The sequence below is a fragment of the Neophocaena asiaeorientalis genome, unplaced genomic scaffold (genome assembly GCF_003031525.2).
Source record: "Neophocaena asiaeorientalis asiaeorientalis breed wild unplaced genomic scaffold, Neophocaena_asiaeorientalis_V1.1 scaffold150, whole genome shotgun sequence".
Classification (NCBI taxonomy): domain Eukaryota; kingdom Metazoa; phylum Chordata; class Mammalia; order Artiodactyla; family Phocoenidae; genus Neophocaena; species Neophocaena asiaeorientalis.
Window position 1 is genome coordinate 20,277,794 of NW_020176571.1, and position 16,667 is coordinate 20,294,460.

The following is a 16,667-nucleotide window of genomic DNA, read 5'->3' on the forward strand; positions in this document are numbered from 1 at the left end:
CATGTATTTATTTATTTTTTTAATTTGTAGCTGTGTGTGTGTGTGTGTGTGTGTGTGTGTGTTACACAAGATTCTTTGCAGGTTGACTCCTTTAATTGCCAGAATAATCTTAAAGGCAGATATGATTATCAGATTACACGTTGAATTAGTCAGAGTTCAGTGAATATTTATTGCTGGTTTGCATTCTTCCATGTGTCTGAGTTTGTAAAAATGAGTTTAGTATGTAATTACGTGAGACTGTGATCGCATCTCCTCCTGAATGCACTGGTGACTATTGTTTTAGTAGAGTCATTCTCTATGACTTGGTTTCTATCCCAGTAAATTGAGACAGTGCCTACATCTACCTGAATGCAATAGGGAGAATATACAAAATCATTTTTTGTTTTTAAGATCTACTAAGGTAGTAATAATGTTATAACCCTCTTTCTAATTTTGCAAAGGCAGTTTCTTTTATCTAAAGTGGATTTTGTGAAAGTTACAGAAGAGGATGGAGTTCATGGTTTCTGCTTTTAAGGAACATATAGTCTCACCAAGTAAAAAGGGTTCACATCAGATGGGAAAAACAAAGTTTTTTTTTGTTTTTTTTTTTTAAACATCTTTATTGGGGTATAATTGCTTTACAATGGTGTGTCAGTTTCTGCTTTATAACAAAGTGAATCAGCTATACATATACATATGTTCCCATATGTCTTCCCTCTTGCGAGGAAAAACAAAGTTTTTACTGCCAAGTAATACCGTGTTATATCAACAGCTGAACTTACACACTCCATCTCTTTCACTCTTCCTCTCTTTTACATTTCAGCTAGGGTGTACTTGCTTCTCAGAAATTTAGGGAAACTTATCCTGAACCTCCAGTTTCAAAACTTATGAAAATCTCCCCGTGATCTTGCTCAGTCTAGAGTCCTGTGTCAAGTGAGCATCCCTTCATCTGTCTGACTTGCCTCTGTGTATGGTCTTCACTTTTGCCCAGTGTTAAACCTGCTTCTTTTAAAAGTGGTTTCTATTTCAGACATGCGCACACAACCCCACTTAGTGGTTCCACTAAAGACCAAGGAGTTAGAGGAAAGAGACTCACTTTGCAAGAAAGACACCCTTGGTAGCCTTCCTGGCCCCTCATTTCATCCTTATCCCTTCCTTCCAGGATGTCGCAAAGAGCTGTGTGTGTCTGTAGTTTCAGAAATTGCCACATATTATCAGTATTCATCAATCTGGGTACCAATCAGCTTAACCCATTGTTAACTGTGTGACCTTGAATTCTCTAAAATGCAGTTTTCTCACTTGAATGTTGGGTAAGAATAAATTATATATGTAAAGGATTTTGTATATAAAAAATTCAATGAATGATAGCTGTCACCATTTTTATTAAAATAGTGTCATTTTTCCCAAATGCTTCAGTCTTGTTTCAGACACAGGCTAGATATATTTTTATGTAAGTAGACTTTCACTCTTTTATTACTTAAGGAGACTACATAATTGTTCAAACCAGACACTTTGGAGAGTGAAACATGGTACTGTTGGTAATTATGCTGTGATAACAATGTAAACCATTGCTGTTCCAGGCAGACCCGGATGAGTGGTCACCCTGGGTATACCTGTATCCCTAGTGCCTGATTTGTGGTGCAGGCTCAAAGGACTCAGGCCATTGTCCATTGAGTGAGACGGGGTACATGGGACAAGTGAGGTCACATTTTTCTTTCTGAGCTTATCAGAAATCATTAAATCATGAAATTGAGGTTAACAATAGCTATCTCACAGGGTGGCTATAAAGATGAAATGAAATTGTGATCTCATAAAGCATGGAGTATACGTCTGGAAATTGGATACCTGTTAAATCCCCTCGCCATCTGTGCAAATTACCTTAGTGGCACTGATGGATAAGTTTTGTGTATAGATGTTTCTGCTGCGTTATGCACTTACCTCTCATACTTCCTTTCTGTTTCTTTTGACCGGACATTGTAGGTGGCAGTCATAACTAACTGCACACATGGTTCCAGTTTACAGTGGAGGTTTAGTCTATATTGTTTCAATTAAGCACTTTCTGACACTGAAAGGCATGAATTGTGGTGTTCAGTAACCACACCTACTTTCCCTATAAGCTCTCTGTGGGATGCTTTTTTTTTCTTTTGTGCTTCCTATTTTTTGGATGAATCATAATCTAAATAGGGGAATTTTTTTTTTTGGTAAATATCTGTTAAGTATGAATGTTCATATGCACTTAACAGATGTGTGAATTAAAAGCACTTGTTTTGGACATCAATTGTAGAGATGCGTTTCTTCCCTTGGGAAAAAATCTGTTAGCTCAACCTTGAAAATTGATAATATACATAATATACACACCAAATTTGATTTTCTTATACTAATTTATAAATAACACAAAACTGGGGACTTTCCTGGTGGTCAGTGGTTAAGAATCCACCTTCCAATGCAGGGGACTAGGGTTCGATCCCTCGTTGGGGAGCTAAGATCACACATGCCGTGGGGCAACTAAGCCCTCATGCGGCAACTACTGAGCCGGAGCACACTGGAGCCCGCCCACCACAACTAGAGAGAAGCCCAGGAGCTGCAGCAAAAGATCCCGTGTGCCACAACTAAGACTGACGCAGCCAAATAAATAAATAATCAATATGCAAAATAAATAAATAACACAAATCTGGAGGAAGTAGTAGACCTTAAGGTTTGGATCTTTTGCAGAAGGATAAGAGCCGTTCACCATAATTTTCCATAGCTGTTCATTTCATTATCAATTCTTTTAGACATGGAACTGCCCAGTCTTTTGGCTTACAGAGAGTCTATTGGGGGATAGACAGATAGACAGGTGGTGAATGGTTATGGTCATGTTATAAAATACACAACAGTGGAATGAAGGAGGTGCTATGGGAGCACATGGGGAAGTACTGTAACTGCAGAGGTTAAGGAGAGATGCTTGTGGAGATCATTTGAGCTGAGTATTTAAAAATGAGTAGGTCTTTAGGGAGGCAGCAGAAGGCCTTCTAAAATAGCCTGGGAAATAGCATATGCAAAATCTAGAAAGGCACATAAGGAGCATGATGTGTTTGGAGATAAACAAGTACATCTTGGTGTGAATATGAATATAGATGGGGAGGAGATGGCTGATTTTAAAAAACAGGATTCTTAACTGATTCACTTTGTTATAAAGCAGAAACTAACACACCATTGTAAAGCAATTATACCCCAATAAAGATGTTAAAAAAAACAACAACAACAGGATTCTTATTCTAGTTTGATAGAAACAAGCTTTTCTTTTAGGGGCTCTGGGCTTTATGGTAATTGAAAGGATCAAAATTATTTATAAGTAAACAAAGTTCTAGTTGAAGGATAAGTAGAAATATTGATGGTTTGGAATAACCTAAACTTCAGATATTTCTGTAAGGAGAAAATTTATTCACACTTTTTATTCTTGATAATTTCTTTATAGTCTCAAGAAATTAAATATTTAACATATCTTTATTCTTCAAAAGGATATTGCTACTTTAAAATATTCTCACTTTAAAAAATAGGTATGAATAGATAACATTCAAAGCTATACTGTTTCCAGGCCATTGATTTAATATTCCTTTCACTTTAACATTTTCTCCTGTTCGCTGCTGCAGCCACTGGACAATTTTACTGTGCAGATTCTTTGCAAATTTTGCCTTGTCAGAATGGGAATTGTGTGACGGATGAAATGATTAAAGATTGTACTTTTTTGATGCAACAAATAATAATGCTTTCAGGAAAACAGGCTGGTATTAACTGCTGTTTCTCTTCCATTTTGCTTTCAAGGATCATTTGAATGTATACTCTCTCTCTTTTTACTATATCAATCAAAAAGCAGAAATATAAATAGTGATTTTTTACTATTAACCAAGTAGTAATTTCATATAGTAATGTTATATTTATATCCTCACGTGAAAAGCAAAATAATGTCACATGGGTGACTTTACCTTATCTCTGGCACCATCATGCCAGCGTCATTTTGTATTTTCCCTGTGAAGCACCATGGCATCTTGCAAGCATATACATAAAATCTTAATTTTATTTTTTACTTGGAAGGTACTTTGAAGATTCACATTTGAGGCTGAAGAAAGGAAGACGCATTTGGGGACTGATCTGCTCCCTCTAGACTTCTTTCTCTAGGGTAAAAATTCTCTGTTCTTCTCTGTGGTCCCAGTGCTGCCTAGCCCGTAGGTAAAGATCGGTCAAATAGGTAAATACATCTCTTTGTTTGCAGAGCCTGAATTACAACCCAGATCATTTGATTCCCAATCAGTCCAGTGTTCTTTCCTGCACACTGGTACTTCCCCATACTGCAAAATGGATTTACATAGTAGCAAATTCCCAAGGTTTCAAGTTATGTGTCATGTGTAGTTGCCAGCCATTATAATCCCACCGCCACCTCACAAGAAAGCCAAGCTCACCAACATGTTAGGACAAGGGGACTATCTGGGCTGAGAACTGATGGATATATTAGGATATTCTTGAATAACTTTTAATCCCTTCCTCAAGATGGATGGCACTTGGTGCTTTTCAGTATGTTGCTCACACTTCTTTTGATCAAACCATGAATCAGCAGATGCTATAGGATTGTAGACTTATTTCTAGAGTAGTGTTTCTAAGCAGGAGAGGTTCCTCTACCAAGAGTGTTTGGGACATTTGCGATGCCATTTGTGAGGACATTCGATCACTGGTTGCTACAGTGATTGAAGAGGTACTACCGGCAGTTAGTGAATGGGTGACAGAGAGGCCAGGCATCCTATCATGCACAGGTCAGTCCCACACAAAAAACTTAAAAATGGCCCACTGTGCTTTACCAGTGAAAGTCCACAACTGGGCTTAACTTTTTACACACATACACAAAGCACTTTTGCATTGTCTTAAAATACAATCAGTTTCCCAGGAGTGAAGCTAGGATGTAAATTAAGGGAAAGCGTACTTAATGCAGAACTTGAAAAAGAGTTGTCCCCTGACTTAAAAAACTGTGTCCTAGACAGCAGTGCCCCTTGTAGTATTTGAGTTTCCTATCAACGTACATGTTCGCAGCCTGCATTTATAACTGTTGGAGTCAGGATATAGGTGTGAGTATTATCCCTCAGTACCTGTGGGGGATTGGTTCCAGGGCACACCTCAGATACCAAAATTCGAGGATGTTGAAGTCCCCTAATTGGCCCTCTGTATCCGTAGTTCTGCATCCACAGATTCAACCAGCTGTGGGTCGTGTAGTACTGTAGTACTTACTGAAAAAAATCTGCATATAAGTGGGCCCACACAGTCAAACTCTTGCTGTTCAAGGGTCAACTGTACTTCATTATGTCTTGTCATTTACGTACTTAAGTTCCTGTCTCTGTTTGTTTTCTTTTATTTCTCTTCTTTTCTGGCTTCTGTGTTGGGAATGGCAGATATGGAGGTGGAGGAAGCGCGGGTGGAAGCAGTGAGACTCGTCAGGAGGCTATTGGAGTAACTCAGAGGAGAGTATGTATGGCAGGGTGGGTAGAGGTGGAGCCAGCAGGATTTCCTGACAGACTGGATGCTGGGTAGTGAGAGAGGGGAGTCAAGATTAACTGGAGGCCTTTTGGCCTAAGCACCTAAAAGGCTGCATTCTGGGTGGTTTGAATTGAGATGAAAGAGTGTGGGTGCAACAGATTAGGGAGGTAAGATCAAGAATTCCTTTTGAGGCGTGTTGAGTTCAAGTTGCCTCCTGGACGTCCAAGTGCCAATGTTGAGTTGGCATCTGGATGTGAGGCTGAAGTGAGCTAAAAATGTGAATGTGGGAATTGTCAAGTGTATGGCATTTCAAGTTGTGGTTAAGTTGAATGAGATCACCCAGGGTGTGAATATGGGTAGAAAGAGTAGAGGACCAAGGACAGATTTGGGACACTCAGACAGTAGGAAAGTATAGGGAAGAGGAGGTTGAGAAGGGACACCAGTGAAGACAGAGGAAAACCAGGAGAGCGCCGTGTCCTAGCAGCCAAAAGCAGAAAGTGTATTGGGAGGAGGGGGGGGACTGACTCTAGATTTCGTGCCATGAAGGTGATTGGTGACCTTGATGAAGGGGTTTGGTGGAGTATGGGGGTAAGAGCCTGACAGGAACGGGCTCAGTAGAGTGGGAGATAAGAAAATGAAAAGGGACAAGAAATGAAGGATAGGTAGTGGGTAAAGTGGGATCAGAAGAAAACTGTTTTTGTTTTTTGTTGTTGCTGTTTTTAAGATGGTAAGGTAGCTATTGGTTTATTCTCTGATCCAGTATAAAAGTCAGTGGACAGAGTGGTGATGTTGGAGCAGATATGGGCAGGCCGGCACCCTGGTCCCCTACGGGGCTCTTGTGGCTGTAGCACTCGTTTTCTAGGCAGCTGATTGCCGTCACCCTGGAAGAGCTAACTGATACCTAATAGATTTTGAGGCCCTGGGGCCAGAGGCTTTCTCACTCACTAGTGTTTCTTTTTTGTTTAGGAAAGTTGGTCAGCCACCAAACAAGAGCTTAGGTTTTAGCCAGAAACTAAATTAGAAATCATTGGAAAATTAGAAGGGAGGGTAGAACCAGTCGCTTCTCCTCAGGCAGTGACCAGAGAGCAGCTAAAGTTTTTCCTTCCTGTCCACTGGGACCATCTTAACCGTTTTGACTTGCAGGCAGAATGGTGCAGGGTCTTTAGAATAAGTAAAGTGAGGCACCTAGGAGGGCACAACATGTAAGGATGCACTCACTCTCAGAGGCGTGCAGGTAGTATTGGCACTTGACAATGATGCCTCCTTACATTTTGTGCCTTGCTTGCCACCCCTGAATTCCCCCGGCCCTGAGAATGGGCACTGTGATTTGTTCAAGGGACAGTAGGAAAGCTCTTTGCCCTAATTATCTCTTCTCATACTACCAGCTGGAGATGAATTTAATGTGCTTTATTTAGTCAGATATTCCTCTTCCCCCTTAACGTCTAGTCGACTTCATCTACTGGAACCAACATGAAGAGGACTTGATGAAGAAGAAAAGTGTTTCTGGGCTGCAAAATTCTATTGTTGGTGATGGCAGAGCAGGAGATAGTTGATTGGAGCCTTTGGATAGACAAGGGGCAACATAAGGGACTGTTGGATCCCTACGAGGCCAGGGTACAGGGACTGGGAATACAAGGGAGACGGGTTAGGATCAATCCTGTTTATGAAGACTGGAATAGATTAGTTAGATATTTCCCAGATGAGCAATATTATTTTTGATAGTGATAGTTACTCTCCTAGGCCCTTGCTTCCTTTTTACGTCCAATCCCACAAGCACCTGAGTCGAATAAATGTGATGACATGATTAATTAAGTAATAAATGGAGATGACCCATGAACTTCTGTTTAAATCTAGTGTCTTTAAAGGTTTTGTTATCATACATGTAGCAATAGTAGGCCTTTAGGAGATGCTTTTTGAAACAAGTATATATTCTGCTTAATTGTTTATTTTATTAGATGGTAGAGTATATATTAATTCAAGGTTGCAGACTGCCTAGATTCAGGTCTTGGCTTTTCCCCTCATGAGGTGTGTGATCTTGGGCAAGTTTTATAACTTCTCTGTGGCATGGTTTCCTCTTCTAAAAAGTAGGGACAATAATAGTACCAGTCTCTAAAGATTATTATGAGAATTAAATAAATTGATACATTCAAAGCATTTAGCACTTGTTAATACTTTAAGAAAAACTGTCAGGCATTTCATATTTTAAAAGTGAGGAAACTCAATCTCCGCTTCTTCCCCAAATAGCATTATAACCGGCAATGAATGCTTGAGTGTTGGCTCTGTGAACTGTAGTTATTTAGCCTTTTTTCAATAGCTGTAAACAGCTTCTTGTATTTCTGAAGATGGAGGAATAGAAGACATCTTCCCATCTGGCCTCATGTCTATATATATCACTCTTTACACGTAAACATAACTGTGCTCATATATTATTTTGTTATTTATTTATATCTTTACTAATCATGTGAGTGAGTTGGATTTTTAAAAATGGGTGGGGCCTATGATTAGTATCCAGATTTGTTTCTTCTTGGGCGTTCTTTGTCCATGATATTTCATTTCACGTGTTTGTCCATCTTCATGCTCGGCCCCTCCACCCAGATTTATGGAACCAAATTAAAGGAAACTATCTCCAGAATTTTAAAAAAAGGTGAGATTTCCGTGCAGTCAGTAGCCTGTTATCCACAGGGCCTGTGTTGGCATGGTCTCGCCCTCAGGGAGCTTGGCAGTTGTGCCCAGTAATGAGAGCAGATTTATCCTTGTGTGGTGTGCCCACGGCACTGCCCTCCCAGCTTCTCTCCTGTTCCCAGTAATCCAAGTCTGTTTCATACACCCACGGTAAGGTGTGGCTTCTCTAGCAGTAGTCACCTGGTGGGACAGCATTTTAGTGTTTGTATAACACTTTGAAGTAGAAGAGTCTAGTTTGATGCGCACCGCAAACTAAAGAGGGAAATAGTCTTACGAGTATTCTGCAGATGGAGAGATGACCATCCAGGAGTTTAAGGAAGTTCAGGGTTAAAAGGTTAAAATAAGTAGTGAACCAAGGTCTGCTGACTCTTTCAAACCTATGTCCTTCCATTTTCATTGCTTTCCAATCAGATTCACTCAGGCTCAGTAAAATCATATACTGTAATAAGACCTGGAGTAGTAGCCAACCCTATTAATTAGAAATCATAATCATGGAGTCAGAATTTCAAGCAATATTGTAATATTTGACACTGTTTTTAGCTGTTGAAAACTACTTTTTATAATAAAAGAATCTAGTTTCCTTTTAGTGATATTGTTCATTCTCCTGGTTATATATCATAAGCATTTTCTATCTAGCTTTAAAATTTTAAAGGTCTTTTCTTCATTTTATATATATATATATACTTTGTCATTAAAGTAGATTTCATGTTGGTTGAAGTCTGTTTTCTTTCACTGCAGCTGGTGTTGAGTAGGCCTAGATTAAGACTCTGAAATTCTCAGAAGAGTGTGATTACCAGTTCCTATCCCATACTTGGTAGGTAGGTGAGTGGTCCCAGGAAGAGTAAAAAGGTTCTATTTTTGTAACCATTATTTTCCTAAACCTCATTCTGAGTAAATGGCACATTTCTGTATTGCGTGGACAGACCTCAGACCTGTAGTGTTGGTTTGGGGAATATGAGAGGATGGCCCTGGCCCTTGGTTGCTTCCCGGAGTTGTGTCCGTGTGCCCTGCGTGAGCTGCCGGTGCCTCTGCTCAGCAGGTGCAGCCACAGCTGGCTGGTGCCGTAAATCCAGTGACTTGCTGAGTGAGAGCTCACTCACCACAGCAGCAGACTTGGTCAGGGACCTGCCTTTCAAGGTCACATTCAGTGATCGGTCACTAATGAGCCCTGAAAGACTCAAACTCCTATAACACTACTAATAGTAGCTATTTTCAAGTAATTACTACATGCCAGGTTGTATTTAAGTCTTCATGTTCATTGTAACTTAGCTCTGACAAATTTAAGGATTATTATTCCCATTTTAGAGCCAGGGAAGCTAGTAATCTAAGGTCATACACCTAATATGTGGAGAGGTCAGGATTTGAACCCAGGGCTGTCTGACCACTAAAATGTGTTCTTAACCAACAGCTTCCGTAGGAGGGATGGTGAAATATGTCACGTGTGTATGCTGCCTGTGTTCATAGCAGACATAATTAATTGATTGTGGTATGTGTTTATGTTGAGCCCGATAATCCTTTTCAGCATTGCGTCCTTGGCTTCTGTAGTCCAACAGCCTGAGAAGGCAAGATAAAACATATGTGCTATCCTTAACTGCAAATGTGCCTGTATTAACTTTCTCCTAAATTCCAGTGGTGTGTTGAGATTGGGCTGATTTTGCTTTTGGGAAATAATAAATAAGGTAGATAATTGCTGTATTTTATAGGAAGAACAAACATGCAGTATTTTTCTATAGAAGTCTTGATTGAAGTGGAAAATTGAATTTAATACAGGTTAAATTCCATTTTAAATAATATAAAATCATCTCCATGTCAAAAAATGTAAAACAAGTTGATTACTGATTTATGTTTATTTATTTGAAATTTTTCTCAAATGGATATTTGAAATAAAAGAACAAATTTTGACAGTGCTCATGGAGTTTGTTATCATGAAATTCGATTTTTTAATTTTTTTTACAATCAGCAAAAACTGGCTGTGGAGTCTTCATTAAATTTTAATCATAGATCAGAGTACTAATCCCTTAAGAATTGAATTTAAAACTCTGTTTTGGTTAAAATTGTGGAAATTATTAGGATTACAGCTTTAGTTAGTCAGTCCTTTTCCTTTCGACCTTACTACTACTTCAGCTGAAGATAGTGTTTTCTTTTTCAAATTCCACATATGGTCAGATAGACATTCCAGTGTCTCTTCTGACCCCTTGATATAAAGGGGCTCCACCCAACTGTGGGATTATTGAAGAGCATCTTTTTTTTTTTTAAATAAATTTATTTATTTTATTTATTTATTTATTTTTGGCTGCGTTGGGTCTTTGTTGCTGTGCTTGTGCTTTCTCTGGTTGCGGCAAGCGAGGGCTACTCTTCATTGTGGTGCACAGGCTTCTCATTGCGGTGGCTTCTCTTGTTACGGAGCATGGGCTCTAGGCGCGCAGGCTTCAGTAGTTGTGGCACGAGGGCTCAGTAGTTGTGGCTCGCGGGCTCTAGAGCGCAGGCTCAGTAGTTGTGGCTCATGGGCTTAGTTGCTCCGCAGCATGTGCGATCTTCCCGGACCAGGGCTTTAACCCATGTCCCCTGCGTTGGCAGGCGGTTTCTTAACCACTGTGCCACCAGGGAAACCCCTGAAGAGCATCTTGACACAGGATTTTCAGGGTCAGAGTTTTTGAGCCAAAGACCAGTAATACCTACAGTATTAAACTGTCATTCCTGTCTGCTGCTTAGCATTCACATTTCTAGAAAATGCACTCTTCATTTTTCTCCTCTGAAATGTGAGACACAAAACTGAGAAATAGAAAATAATTTATGTCAAAATATGTATTCATAGATAGGCCATTCTACCAGCAAAGAGATTACGGTGAGATTTTATCCAAATTCATGGGTAAGATCATGGAAAATTGCTTATCTTTTGTGTGTATCTTTAAAGTTAAGTAACATTATACTTTGTTACCTATCTCAGTTTGCAGAGAAATGAAAATTTTCCATATTTATTTTCATAGTGATGTTGTTAGGAGAAGAGAATATATAATAGCTAAAGTTAGGTGATCCATTATTGTGTTAATACGAAATGCTGATTTGAATGTGCTTTTTGGGAAAATGAATGAGATTAAGAGAAATAACTCATTAGTTGTGTTTCTTTAGTCACTCTGCTTTTTCTTAGTAGTACCGTTTCTGTTTTTTCTTTTTTTTTTCTTTTTTTAAAATTTTGTTTATTTTTTTGGCTGTGTTGGGTCTTCATTGCTGCGCGCGGGCTTTCTCTAGTTGCGGTGAGCAGGGGCTACTCTCTGTTGTGGTGCGTGGGCTTCTCATTGCAGTGGCTTCTCTTGTTGCAGAGCATAGGCTCTAGGCGCGTGGGCTTCAGTAGTTGTGGCACGTGGGCTCAGTAGTTGTGGCACACGGGCTCTAGAGTGCAGGCTCAGTATTTGTGGAGCACAGGCTTAGTTGCTCCATGGCATGTGGGATCTTCCCAGACCAGGGATCGAGCCCATGTCCCCTGAATTGGCAGGCAGATTCTTATCCACTGTGCCACCAGGGAAGTCCCTACCGTTTGTTTTTTCTTTATTGATAAGGTTCTAGCTACTCATACTTTAAAAACAGAAGATAGTACTTCTCTGTAACACTGTGACCACAGACCCCACTAACTCTAACTAATGTTTACTTTGAAGTGCCGGTGGCCAGTTGGAGTTTATAATTTGTTACCAAATTACTATTATCTTTATTTTCATCCTGTATTTTGCCTGTCAGGCAGTCATACTTTCCAAAATTGTAGAGTCAGAACCTTCAACTGAAGAGTTTGTTTAAACTAGAGACAGGAAGAGCCTATTTATCCTTGAAACACATGAGAAATTCATTCATTTTCTTTTGTCTTAAACTTTTAAAAGCTGGAAGTTATTAAGGGCTGTTTTGGGGTTTGTTTGATTGATTGGTATTTTTGTTTTGTTTCATTTTTGGATTTTATGACACTCCCTGGTCCTAATGTCTAACCAGTGCTTTTTCTTTGCTTCATGTATAGTGTTCCTTTAGATAAAGAAATAGTTTCTTGCTAAGTTTTACATATCTCAATAATCTTGGACCATGGCTTGCATGTCCAGGATTTTTCATGCAGTGTTACCTTAATTAATCTGCATATTCTTGCTGTCTGTTCCAGAGAGTTGCAGTTTGGGATTTGAGGGGTGGTACAGGGTGGGTGGGTAGAAACGAAGGTGGGCTTTTTTAATGTGTTAATATTTTATTGAGGTATAAGTGACACATAACATTATGTTAGTTTTGGGTGTACAACATAATGATTTGATATTTGTATGTACTGTGAAACAGTCACTATGGTAAGTTAACACCACCTCCTTAACAAAAATTTTTTTTTCTTGAAATGAGGACTTTTTTTTTTTTTGAGGTGAGGACTTTTAAGGTCTCTCTTAGCGACTTTCAAATATGCCGTACACTATTATTAACTACAGTCACCATACCATACATTATATCCCCATGCTTATTTATTTCATAGCTGGAAGTTTGTGCCTTTTGACCCCCTTCACCCATTTTGCCCACCCCTCCACTTCCTGCCTCTGGCAACCACCAATCTGTTCTCTGTATCTATAAACTTGGAGTTGTGTTGTTATTCCACATAAAAGTGAGATCATATTATATGTCTTTTTCTCACTTACTTCACTTAGCATAATGCCATCAGGGTGCCTCCACGTTGTTGCAAGTGGCAAGATTTCCTTCCTTTTTATGGCTGAATAATATTCGTGTGTATGTATGGTGAGTGTACATACCACATTTTCTTTACCTGTTCATCCATCGGAGGACCTTTAGGTTGTTTCTATTTCTTGGCCATCATAAATACTGCTACAGTGAACATAAGGGTGCATATATCTTTTTGAGTTAGTGTTTTTTCTTCTTGGGATGAATACCCAGAAGTGGAACTGCTGGATTGTATGTACTTCTATTTTTAATTTTTTAAGGAACCTCTGTTTTCCACCAAATTTACATTTCCACCTACAGTGCATCACCTTTTTTTCCATATCCTCACCAACACTTGTTATTTGTTGTCGTTTTATAATAACCATTCTGACAAGTGTGAGGTGATATCGTGATTTCCATTTGCATTTCCCTGATGATTAGTGCTGTTGAACATCTTTTCATGTGCCTATTGGCAGTCTGCATATTTTCTTTGGAAAAGTGCCTACTCATGTCCACTGCACATTTTTTAATTGGGTTGCTTGGTGTTTTGTTTCTGAATTTTGGTTTTGGTTTTGGGGATTTTTTTTGTTTGTTTTTTGGATATTGAGTTGTATGAGTTCTTTATATATTTTGTATATTAAGCCCCTTTTCAGAGTCATATCATTTGCAAATATTTTCTCACATTCAGTAGGTTGCCTTTTAATTTTGTTGAATTTCCTTTGCTGTGCAGAAGCTTTTTAGTTTGATGTAGCCCTACTTGTTTATTTTTTGCTCTTGTTTCCTTTGCTTTTGGAGTCAGATTCAAAAAAATTATCATCAAAACCAATGTCAGGGAGCTTACTGCCTATGTTTTCTTATAGGAATTTTATGGTTTTAGGTCTTTCATTCAAGTCTTTAATCCACTTTTAGTTAATTTTTGTGTATGGTGTAAAATAGTAGTCTGGTTTCATTCTTTTGTATGTGGCTGTCCAGTTTTCCCAAAACCATTTTTTGAACAAACTGTCCTACTTCCATCATATACTATTGGCTCCTTTGTTGTAAATAAATTGACCAATTATGCAAAGGTTTATTTCTGGGCTCTCCCTTCTGCTTCATTGACCTATGTATCTGTTTTTAGTTCAGTACTATACTGTTTCGATTACTATAGCTTTATAGTATAGTTTGAAATCAGGGAGTGTGATGTCTCCAGCTTTGTTCTTCTTTCTCAAGAATGCTTTGACTATGTGGGGTCTTTTGTGGTTCCATACAAATTTTAGGATTGTTTACTTCTATTTCTATGAAAAATACCATTGGGATTTTGATAAGGATTGCATTTACAGAAATCACTAGTAGTATGGAAATTTTAACAATCTTAATTCTTCCAATCCAGGAGCACAGAATATCTTTTCATTTATTGTGTCTTCTTCAATTTTTCATCAATGTCATATAGTTTTCAGTGTACAGTCTTTCACCTCCTTGGTTAAATTTATTCCTATTCTTTTTGATGTGGTTGTAAATAGGATTATTTTCTTAACTTCTCTTTCTGATAGTTCGTTAGGAAAGATCTTTTTTGTTGATATTATTATTATTTACATGTAAGAGTCTTTGAGAAAGACATTTATTAATTTGCTAGGTTCTGTGCGTGTTTTATATTGAATGAGAAGATTGTTTTTAGATAATTAGATAAAGTGTAAAAATGAGCAAACTTTTTCATAATTTAAGTTTCTTATAAAGTTGTTTGCTGGCAGTTGTTCACGTCAGCCCACTTAATAAGGTGTGAAAATATTTTCTTTTTCCCTTTTTTCTTGCTCTATGCTGTTTGATTTGAATCTGTGCTATTATATAAATGTTTATTTATATTTTTTACTCATATTAACAAGACAGAATAAGTAATGAAAATATTATCTGAAGTTCATTCATTAGATGAGGCCATTTCTTTTTTATTCCATTTCTAGTGGTTTGTAAAATTGACTTGATTCTTTTATTTCTCTGCTATATACAAACTAGGCAAGTATTTTCTTCATGAAAGTTCTGGCTTCACATTTTTCATATTTTTAACTGGATTTCTTTTTCCTACAGATGAATATTAAATGAGAAAACATCCTTACTTTTCTTCGGTTTTTCATGTGGTTCTGAAAGCTATAGAGGATTACATAAATAAAATATATATCTTTTAAAACAACTTTTTCTGATTTTTAAAAAAATTACATCAGTGTAGCTAATTGTTAGTAGGGATATTTATCCTAAGATACACAAAGAATTGGAAAACAATGCTTTCTATTGCTGGATAAGCCTGGGTCCGGTCAGGGGAGAGGCACCACATGTTCATTTGAACAGGGGAAGTTTAAAAGAAAAGACTGTAAATATAACAGGGGCTTGGAACTGAGAGATTGATGAGGTAAAGAGACCTCTGTAGAATACAGAATAGCAGATATAATATGATCTTAGTAACCACTAGCCCAAAGGCTGAGTTGGAATACCCAGAGAAGAGGCCCCTTGGGACTGAGGTTCAGACTTTGTTGCAGAGAACCTGGCTGTGGTTCACTGCGTGGCAGAAAAGTCACTGTGGTGCCTCGTTGATGGAAGTAAACAGAAATCCTCCCCCCGGAACTTGCTGAGGAGGTATCTTAACAGAGGCGCTCTGCATAAAACCAGCCAACACTGGTGCTGGGGAAGCTGCTGCTTCTAGTGGCCTCTCTGCCTGCAAGATCCGGGCACTGGGGAGACTGCATTTGCTGCAGGACTGTACACTGGGGCAGCCACCTGTGGCCCATGCCCTGCCAGAGAAACTGCTGCTGAGCCAGCTCACCAGAGAGCAAAACCCTTTCCTGCTACTCTCTCTATTGTGTCTCTCCAGTGCCCCATCTTGACAAAACTTCACATGGTGCAGTTGTCAGAGAAAAAATATTTAAGGACCTAGATCCATTTTTATAGAGAGGACCAAAAGGATGAATTTGGAGCTGAGAGGTAATAGTTAATAGCCAACACAACCTGCAAGATCATTCATGACAAAAAACATTTTCTCTTTCCTGTGGACTGATAGTCTATAAGGTGGTTTGGTTTCATTTCTACTAAAATGTCTATAAGAGGCATGTGAATTGTGAGACATGTTGGCTTATGTAACCTCCAGTGAAATATATTAATACTTTGTAATTGGAGCCTGTCTGTACTCTTGAGAGGAATCGTTAAGAATCTGTGTTACTATAAAAGCTAATTTTTGTTTATTAGTTTTTCACAAAGCATTGCTTCATTTCATCATCCTTCTTACCTATATCCATTAGAATATAAACATTCACATAAGTGTTACACAGGTGATTGGCAGCCACCTTGTGAAGACTTTATTCTTCTTTAAAGTATTTTTGAATATAGCTCTAAAAACTTGTTACTTATTTGTCTAACATCCATTTTTTAAATTTAAGTATTTCTGATGCTATATAACTAGACTGAAGTTTTATAACATTCTGCTTTAATAGTTCTTATTGATAAACAGAAAAAAATTCATAAGCTGATAAAAAAACTAAACTAAAACCAAGAAAAGTTTATAAAACCAAATATGTGTTTGTTGGCAGTCTGTATATATTCTTTGGAGAAATGTCTGCTTAGGTCTTCTGTCCATTTTTGGATTGGGTTGTTTGTTTTTTTGTTATTGAGCTGCATGAGCTGCTTGTAAATTTTGGAAATTAATCCTTTGTCAGTTAATTCATTTGCAAATATTTTCTCCCATTCTGAGGGTTGTCTTTTGGTCTTGTTTATGGTTTCCTTTGCTGTGCAAAAGATTTGACGTTTCATTAGGTCCTATTTGTTTATTTTTGTTTTTATTTCCATTTCTCTAGGAGGTGGGTCAAAAAGGAATATGGATC

The 16,667-nt window shown here is 38.3% G+C and overlaps 1 protein-coding gene across 3 annotated transcripts in view; it reads left to right on the top strand.

Annotated features, from left to right (window-relative positions):
• Positions 1–16,667, top strand: part of RASSF8 (Ras association domain family member 8) — a 123,797-nt gene that overhangs the window by 45,419 nt on the left and 61,711 nt on the right. The window contains exon 3 of one of the 3 annotated variants that reach the window (XM_024733458.1): positions 4,054–4,138. The exons of the other annotated variants lie outside the window; for them this stretch is intronic. The gene's annotated coding sequence lies outside the window, so the exon portion shown is untranslated. The remainder of the gene's footprint in view (positions 1–4,053; positions 4,139–16,667) is intronic. 3 annotated transcript variants of the gene reach the window in all.